Below are 10350 nucleotides of genomic sequence, written 5' to 3'. Positions count from 1 at the left end.
AAAAGACATGCATATACAAGAATGTTAACATAAGAGCCCCAAGCTGAAAACTATTCAGATGTCCAATAACATTAGCATGGATACATATATTATTGTATATTTATGCAATAAAACAAAACAAATTACTGCTACACATAACAACAACTCTCACAGACATAATGCTGAGCAAATGAAGCCAGACACAAAAGAACATATTTAAGTTTGGGTCCTATGAGAAGCAGGTGCCAAAATGGAACTAGATGTGCAAAAGACTTATTAGAGGAAAAGGCTGTAAAGAATAAAGGGAGAGGAAGCAGGAATAGGCATGGCAAACCTTCAAATCACAATGCAGGTCTAAAACCTGTGAAAGTAGAGAAGGAGGGAAGGATCTAGTAGGAAGAGTCTCAGATCGCAGCGAAGTTCTGAGAGTCTCAGCCAAGCCAACCTGAGCAAAAATAGTCTACTGGAGAAGTCCCCCGACCATGCTCAGCTGGGACCAGCCCAGGAAAGCTTGACCTCAGGAAGCAGATCTACAGGGCGGCAGCTAGAGGTTCTCAGTCGACTATGCTTCCTGCAGCAGGTTTTCCTAAAGAAAATCTGAGTGGTACCCTCCACAGCCACCACAATACTGTATGATTCCAGTTACATGAGGCTCAAGAACAGGCAAAACTAAGCAATGGTGGTAGAAGTCAAAATAGTGGTTATCTTATTGGGGACAGTATTGACTGGGAAGGGACATGAGGGAATCTTTTGGGTCACTGGAAATATTTTATATCTTGATCTGGATAGTGGTTACATGGATGTTTACATATGTAAAAATTTACTAAGCTATACACTTAAGATCTGGGCACTTTTTTTTACTCCACTTTACTGTAAGTTTTTTTTTACCTCAATAAGAATTTTAATTTAAAAACATAATATATGCACATGAAAACATATTTGAACATACAGAAGAATATAAAAAAATTAAGTAAAAATTTCCTCTCAAACCCCTTCACCCTAGAAACTAGTCCCACTTTCTTGAGACAGCCATATTTAACTGTGTTTTAGTTTTTCTGTCTGTTACTATTACAACTAAAAATGATATTCTTATATTTGTTCTTAATTTATTAATTTTAGATAGTATTTATTGATTCCCAGTATTAAGGATGGATCTTGGGAAAAACAGACATTGAACAACAAGTTCAAAGTAGTAAGTTTTATAAATAGAAGACAGGGTACTATGAGGGCACTTAATAAAAGGTAGCAGAGCAGTCCCCTCTTACCTCTGACATTGTCCCCTTCCCTCTTCCTTAAACTCTGATTCCAACCATACCAAACTATTGGTCTTTTATTTGAACATGCCATGTACTTTTACAATGACATACTTTTTTAAAATACAGGTTGCATTCTCCCTCTGCCTGGATTTCCTTCCCTCGCCTTATCCATCCTTTACACTATGGCTCAAATATCCCTTCCTCACTAGTCATCCCAGTTTCCCAAAGAATTTGGTTACTTCTTCCTCTGTATGGCCCATAGCATGTTGAAAACATTTCTATTATGGCATTCATCACATTGTACTGAAATTATTAATACATGTGTCTGTTCCACTATTGTGGAAGTTTCTGGAGACTAGTGTTTAAATCTTGCTTTTTTTTGCTAGGGCTCAGTAAACGCTGGTTTGCTTCAAAAGTGCCTTTGAGTTGGGGGAAGTTTGGGAGACACATCCAGAATTTCATGAGGCTAGCTCAACCTCAGAACTACTAGTTGTCACTAAGAATTTTTTTTTCTTTCCTCTCAAGTCTCAGCAAAGGACTACTTGTCTTAGGGAGATTAAACTGACCCAGAAACTTGAGGCTTATATTCGATCTGCTGATTTTTCTCTTTTCTCATCTCACATTTCTGATTCCAGAGTGAAGTTCAATACATCAATTGCATACATCTGTAAGGAATCTCCTGTTGTAGCGGCTGAAACTTGTGACAGAGATGACTTTGAAATGGGGACAGTTGGGATAGTCATTATTTGAGCTTGGCGGGATGTGGGAGATTCCACTGACTCTTGCTCATTCTTCAGAACTCTTAGCTCAAGCAATACCTCCTTCTTATAGTTTCTATATCTCTCCAGGCTGAGTTAGAGACCCCTAAACACACTGTGCTTACCCCTGTTGGGAAGAAAACTGTTTTGGAGAAATGCCAGCTTGGGATAGATAAGATTCTAAGGAGTTGGATGTCAACAATTCTTGGAGAAGGGGGAAAACTACTTTGCAGGAAACAAATTGAGGAATTTATTGATTTTGCTCCTAAGATGGAGGAGAAGGACATTGAAAGGAGAGAGAATGGAGGAAGACAGAAGTACAAGCAAGATGGAGAGAGGCTGAGACTAGGTGAGGTAGTAAATACTTCAAGATACGGGATAGGTGAAGAACATTCAAGAATGGTGATGCCAAACTTGTTTCTGGTAATAGTAAGCTAGATTATTTGCTCCAGCTCTCCCATGGAAAACAATTTAAAATGCTGGATAAGATAATTTTTAAACATCCATGATAAGCATCTAATTTCTGGCAAGATAAAGAAACTCAAGCCAAAATACAAGGGAAAAGGCGACCCAGGGAGGTAAGTATCAGAACACTAATGTAATTTTGCCCCAGGTGAAGGGGGTTGAGATTTGCAAATCCAGGCAAGCTGGGGCTTCAGTTCTGCCAGCTTTGTGGATTGATGAGTCCAGAAGTCAAGGACAAGTACTCACCCAAGGTGGGGAGTCTAGTAAAAGGAGATCTTCCCCATATTAAACTGGAATCTCAAAGGGCTTCATCATTTAGGTGAAGAGTGAATTGGCAGTAAACCCATAGCTCTTGCCTCACCTGCAGGGGACTGTAGGGAACACTCTTGGTATTGAGTGAAGAAGAGGTTAAAAAAAGGAAAGGAAAAAAGTTCCAAAATATTATGGCCATAGGCTAGTCTTTTCACAGAACTTAGCCTGGATTTGCATCATCTGGGTGTTTCAGAGAATCTCAACTGCAGATTTAGTTTGTGAGGGCCCAGGATCCATTGTGTCCCCAGATGCCTGTCAGAATCAAACACAAATCTTTTCTGAAGGAAGTCATCTTCATTTCTACAAATAATTTTTTAAGGACAATGAGTGGTTCCCAATAAAAAAAATTAAAAATCACACAGGACACAACACCATGAGCAAGAATAAGCAGAAACAACAAACAACAGAAAGAGACATATAAAATTCCCAAATATTGGAATTATTAGGCTAGATTATAAAAATGTGCTCATTATGTAAAGAAATTTTAAAATGAGCTTGAAAATACCAATAGCAAGAAGAAAACTGTAAAAAATAACCTATCATATTTGAAAAAGAACCAAATAGAATTTTTAGAAATGAATATTTTGATCCTACATAAAAAACTTAATGGATAGATTTAAGAGTATATTGGATATAGCTGAGGAGAGAGTTAGTGAAATAGAAATCAGAAAAAAAAATACTCAAAATATAGTACAGAGACAAAAGTGAGAAGATATGGAGTGAGGTCAAGAGACATGGAGGATACTAATAGGTATAAAATATGTTCAATCAGAGTTCCAAAAGAAGAGGAGAAAGAGGGGCCGACCTAGTGGCGCAAGCCGTTAAGTGTGCGCATTCCGCTGCGGCGGCCTGGGGTTCGCCGGTTCGGATCCTGGGTGTGCGCTGATGCACCGGCAGGTCAGGCCATGCTGTGGCGGCGTCCTATATAAAGTGGAGGAAGATAGGCACAGATATTAGCGGCGGCGTCCTATATAAAGTGGAGGAAGATGGGCACAGATATTAGCCCAGAGCCAGTCTTCCTCAGCAAAAAAAAAAAAAAAAAAAGAGGAGGATTGGCAGATGTTAGCTCAGAGCTGATCTCCTCACAAAAAAAAAAAAAAAAGAAGAGGAGGAGAAAGAGATTAAGGCAAAGACAATATTTGAAGAGATAATGGTTGAGAATTTTGCAGAGCTAATGAACAACATCAAGCCACAGATCAAGAAGCTCAGTGAATCCCAAGAAGGATCCATAAAAAGAAAGCCACATCTACACAAATCATAGTAAAGGATTGCAGAACAGCAGCAAAGATAAAATCTTAAAAGCAGCCAGAGAAAAAGACAGCTTACCTTCAAAGAAGTTATAGTTAACCTGAAAACTAACTTTAAGGGAAGCCATTTGATGATGAAATTATATCTCCTGTGTGTTGAAAGAAAATAACTGTCAATCTAAAATCTTATACTCGGGGCCAGCTCCATGGCTTAGTGGTTAAGCGCGCGCGCTCCACTACTGGTGGCCCGGGTTCGGATCCCAGGCGCACACCGCCGCACCGCTTCTCCGGTCATGCTGAGGCTGCGTCCCACATACAGCAACTAGAAGGATGTGCAACTATGACATACAACTATCTACTGGGGCTTTGGGGGAAAAAAAAAGGAGGAGGATTGGCAATAGGTGTTAGCTCAGAGCTGGTCTTCCTCAGCAAAAAGAGGAGGATTAGCATGGATGTTAGCTCAGGGCTGATCTTCCTCTCACACACACACACACACAAAAATAATAATAATAATAAAATCTTATACTCAACAAAACTATCTTTTAAGAATAAAGTTAAATAGGGGCCAGCTCAGTGGCGTAGTGGTTAAGTTTGCATGCTCCGCTTCAGTGGCCCAGGGTTTGCAGGTTTGTATCCTGGGCGCAGATGTACACACTGCTCATCAAGCCATGCTGTGGTGGCATCTCACATACAAAATAGAGGAAGACTGGCACAGATGTTAGCTCAGGGACAATCTTCCTCACCAAAAAAAAAAAAAAGAATGAAATTAAATAAAATTATTTTTAGACAAAAGGTGGGAGGGTTTTCTACGAGTAGATTCTCACTAAAGTAAATTTAGACAAAAGAAAAGAGATCTCAAATGAAAGGTCTGAGATATAAGAAGTAATGAAGAACAACAATAACAAAAAAACTGGTAAATATAGGGTTAAATCTAAATGAACAGTAATTGTATATAAAAATAATAAAACAATAGTATCTTGTGGGGTTAAATACATGATAACAATAACATAGTAAAACAATATGATATAATGAATTTAAAGTATTCTAAGGGTTATATTTTACCTGGGAAGAGAGAAACAATACTGCTTAACTTTAGACTTTGATAATTTAGTATGCATGCTACAATTTTTTTTTTTTTTGGTGAGGAAGATTGTCGCTGAGCTAACATCTGTGCCAATCTTCCTCTATTTTTGTATGTGGGACACTACCACAGCATGGCTTGATGAGTGGTGTGTAGATCTGCGCCCGGGATCTAAACCTATGAACCCTGGGCTGCTGAAGTGGAGGGCATGAACTTAACCACTATGCCCCCAGGCTGGCCACTGCATACTACAATTTTTAAGGTAACCATTAACAGAATAGAAACAAACTAGTAGAGGGAAAAAAATGGAATAATAAAAAAACTATCAACAAAAAGAACACAAGAAATGAGAGAGAGAAAAACCTAGAAAAGATGAACAAAAAACCCAAAAGAAAATGGTGGAATGAAATACAAATGTATCAGAAGTTACGTAACTTGTACATGGGCTAAATGAACCAGTAAAAATGCAAATATTGTCAGAATGGATAAATTTATCAACTTGCTCTTTATGAGACATATCTAAAACATAAGGATATAAAATATTGAAAATACAAAGAAATATATTGGATATGTAAATACTAACCAAAAAGAAACTGGTTCAGATGTATTAATAATAGGCAAAATAAATTTAAGGCATAAATCATTATTAGTGGCAAAAAAGGTCCCTTCACAATGATAAAAATTTCAATTTACCAGGAAGATATAACAATTATGAACTGCTATGCACATAATAAAATAGCCTCAAAATATAGAAAGCAAACATTGACAGATTAGAAGACAAAATAGTCAAATACACAACCACAGTGAAGATTTTAACACACTTCTCTTAGTAATTGATAGATAAGCAGCTAAAAATGTCAGTAAGAAGACAGATGATTTGAAGAACATGATTAGCAAACTTGACCTAAGGGACATATTTAGAAAGCTGTACTCAACAACTGTAGAATATACACCTGGAACATTTATAAACATAGTCTATATGTTGAGTCATAAAATAAGTTTCAACATGTTTTGTAGGATTGAAATCATACATAGCATCTTCTCTGACTACAATAAAGTTAAGCTAGAAATCAATAACAAAAACATTACTAAATATCACCATTATGTTAGAAAAGTAAGGTACATGTTTATTAATAACTCATGAGTCAAGAGAGGAATCCTAATGGAAATTAGAAATTTTTTTTTGTATTTAACAATAAGAAAAATATACATATCACACGTGTGATTAAGCTAAAGCCATTTTCAGAGGAAAAAGTATGTATCACTTTAATTATGTTAGAAAAGAAGAAAGTCTAAAGAAAAAAATCAAAGAGTTAAGTATCTATCAAGAAATGAGAAAAAAAGCTGGCAAAATAAATCCAAATAAATGGAAAGAAAGAAAATAAAGAAAGAACACAAGTTAATAAAATAGGAAACAAATAATAAAGAGGTTCAATAAAGACAGACATTGGATCTTTGAAATGATTAATAAAATAGACGAACCACTGACAAGAGTGATAAAAATAAAGAGTGAGCACCTATAAACAATTTCAAAAATGAAAAGGGGTCAGTTCTATAGAGGTAATAGGTATTAAAAAGATAAGAGGGGGCCGGCCCAGTGGCGTAGTGGTTAAGTGACCACGCTCTGCTGTGGTGGCCCAGGTTTCGGATCCTAGGCGCGCACAGATGCACTGCCTGTCAAGCCATGCTGTGGCAGCGTCCCACATAAAGTAGAGGAAGATGGGCACGGATATTAGCCCAGGGCCAGTCTTCCTCAGCAAAAAGAGGAGGAATGGCGACATATGTTAGCTCAAGGCTGATCTTCCTTACATACACACAAAAAAGATAAGAGAATATTAGGAACAATGTTATGCCAACAAATTTGATTTTAGATGAAATGCGCACTATCCTAGAAAAGTAAAATTTTCTAAAACTAAACCAAGAATAAATAGAAAATATGAAAAATCCTATAACCACAAAGGACATTATATCAAAGGTAAAATATCTTCCCACAAAGAAAATTCCAAGCCCAGATGGTTTCTCCAGTAAACTAAATTAAGCATTCAAAAATAAATAATTCCTCAGGGCCAGCCCAGTGGCATAGTGGTTAAGTTCACGTGCTCCACTTCGGCAGCCCAGGGTTCACAGGTTCGGATCCCGGGTGTGGACCTACACACTGCTCATCACGCCATGCTGTGGTGGCATCCCACATACAAAATGGAGGCAGGTTGGCACAGATGTTAGCTCAGTGACAATCTTCCTCATCCAAAAAAGGAGAAGATTGGCAACGGATGTTAGCTCAGGGCCACTCTTCCTCACCTAAATAAATAAAGAAATCCAACCTTATGCAAACTCTTCCAGAGAACAGAAAAAGAGGAAACACTTTCCAACTTATTTATAAATGCTAGCAAAACCTAACAAGAACAAGAGAAAGAAAAATGCAGGCCAGTCTCACCCATGAACTTAGATGAAAAAATAGAAAATAAATTGGTAAACCAAATCAAGCAATGAAAAGAGGACAATACATTAAGATTGAGTTAGATTTATCTAGGATTTTAAAGTTGGTTTAATATTGAAAACTCAATTTATGTAATTCACCATATTAACAATTTAAGAAGAAAAATTACACGCTCATCTCAAAAAATACAGAAAATGCACTTGATAGAATTCAATTTCCATTCATGATAAAAATTCCTATAAAACTAGGAATAGAAGAGAACTTCTTTAATCTGATAAACATATTACAAAATACCTACAGTAAACATCATATTTAATGGTGAAATGTTATAAGCTTTCTCTCTGAGATCAGAAATGACAAAGATGCCTGTTTTCATTGCCTCTATCTATTTGACATTGTATAGGTCTAGCAAGTATAGTAAGTCAAAAAGGAAACAAAATATATAAGGATTTTTTTAAGCCAATATCACTGATGAACATCGATGCAAAAATCCTCAACAAAATACTAGCAAATCGCATACAACAGTACGTTAAAAAGATTATACACCATGATCAAGTGGGATTTATTCCAGGTATGCAGGAATGGTTCAACATTCGCAAATCAATCAACGTAATACACCACATTAATAAAATGAAGAATAAAAATCACATGATCACCTCAATAGATGCAGAGAAAGCATTTGACAAGATACAGCATCCATTTACGATAAAAACTCTGAATAAAATGGGTATAGAAGGAAAGTACCTCAACATAATAAAGGCCATATAGGACAAACCCACAGCTAATATCATCCTCAATGGTGAAAAACTGAAAGCTATCCCTCTAACAACAGGAACCAGACAAGGATGCCCACTCTTACCACTCCTATTTAACATAGTACTGGAAGTCCTAGCCAGAGCAATCAGGCAAGAAAAAGAAATAAAAGGGATCCAAATTGGAAAGGAAGAAGTGAAACTGTCACTATTTGCAGATGACATGATTTTATATATAGAAAACCCTAAAGAATCCACCAGAAAACTTTTAGAAGTAATAAACGAATACGGTAAAGTTGCAGGATACAAAATCAACCTACAAAAATCAGTTGCATTTCTATACACTAACAACGAAGTAGCAGAAACAGAAATTAAGAATACAATCCCATTTACAATTGCAACAAAAAGAATAAAATACCTAGGAATAAACTTAACCAAAGAGGTGAAAGATCTCTACACCGAAAACTATAAAACATTGCTAAAAGAAATTGAAGAAGACACAAAGAAATGGAAAGATATTCCGTGCTCTTGGATTGGAAGAATTAACACAGTTAAGGTGTCCATACTTCCTAAAGCAATCTATAGATTCAATGCAATCCCTATCAAAGTTCCAACAACATTTTTTACAGAAATAGAACAAAGAATCCTAAAATTTATATGGAACAACAAAACACCCGGAATAGCTAAAGGAATCCTGAGAAAAAAGAACAAAGCTGGAGGTATCACACTCCCTGATTTCAAAATATACTACAAAGCTATAGTAACCAAAACAGCATGGTGCTGGCACAAGAATAGACACACAGATCAATGGAATAGAATCGAAAGCCCAGAAATAAACCCACACATCTATGGACAGCTAATCTTTGACAAAGGAGCCAAGAACATACAATGGAGAAAAGAAAGTCTCTTCAACGAATGGTGTTGGGAAAACTGGATAGCCATATGCAACAAAATGAAAGTAGACCCTTACCTTACACCATACACAAAAATTAACTCCAAATGGATTAAAGACTTGAATGTAAGACCTGAAACTATGAAACTTCTAGAAGAAAACATAGGCAGTATGCTCTTTGACATCGGTCTTAGCAACATATTTTCAAGCACCATGTCTGACCGGGCAAGAGAAACAATAGAAAAAATAAACAAATGGGACTACATCAAACTAAAAAGCTTCTGCACAGCAAAGGAAACCATCAACAAAACAAAAAGACAACATAACAATTGGGAGAAGATATTTGCAAACCATACATCTGATAAGGGGTTGATCTCCAAAATATATAAAGAACTCATGCATCTCAACAACAAAAAAACTAACAACCCAATTTAAAAATGGGCAAAAGACCTGAACAGACATTTCTTCAAAGAAGATATACAGATGGCCAACAGACACATGAAAAGATGTTCAAAATCATTAACTATGAGGGAAATGCAAATCAAAACTACAATGAGATATCACTTCACGCCCGTCAGAATGGCTATAATTAACAAGACAGGAAACAACACGTGTTGGAGAGGATGTGGAGAGAAGGGAACTCTCATACACTGCTGGTGGGAGTGCAAACTGGTGCAGCCACTATGGAAAACAGTATGGAGATTCCTCAAAAAATCAAGGATAGAACTACCATATGATCCAGCTATTCCACTGCTGGGTATTTATCCAAAGAACTTGAAAACACCAATGCGCAAAGATACATGCACCCCTGTGTTCATTGCAGCATTATTCACAATAGCCAAGACTTGGAAGCAACCTAAGTGCCCATCAAGGGACGAATGGATAAAGAAGATGTGGTATATATACACAATGGAATACTACTCAGCCATAAGAAACGATGAAATCCAGCCATTTGTGACAATATGGATGGACATTGAGGGTATTATGCAAAGTGAAATAAGTCAGAGGGAGAAGGTCAAATACCGTATGATTTCCTTCATTAAGTAGTAGATAATAACAACAATAAACAAACACATAGAGACAGAGATTGGATTGATGGTTACCAGAGGGGAAGGGGGGAGGGAGGAGGGCGAAAGGGATAATTCGGCACATGTGTGTGGTGATGGGTTGT

This window comes from Diceros bicornis, chromosome 18 (genome assembly GCF_020826845.1).
Source record: "Diceros bicornis minor isolate mBicDic1 chromosome 18, mDicBic1.mat.cur, whole genome shotgun sequence".
NCBI classification, from domain to species: domain Eukaryota; kingdom Metazoa; phylum Chordata; class Mammalia; order Perissodactyla; family Rhinocerotidae; genus Diceros; species Diceros bicornis.
The sequence above is the reverse complement of the archived record's forward strand: the minus strand, read 5'-3'. Positions refer to the sequence as shown.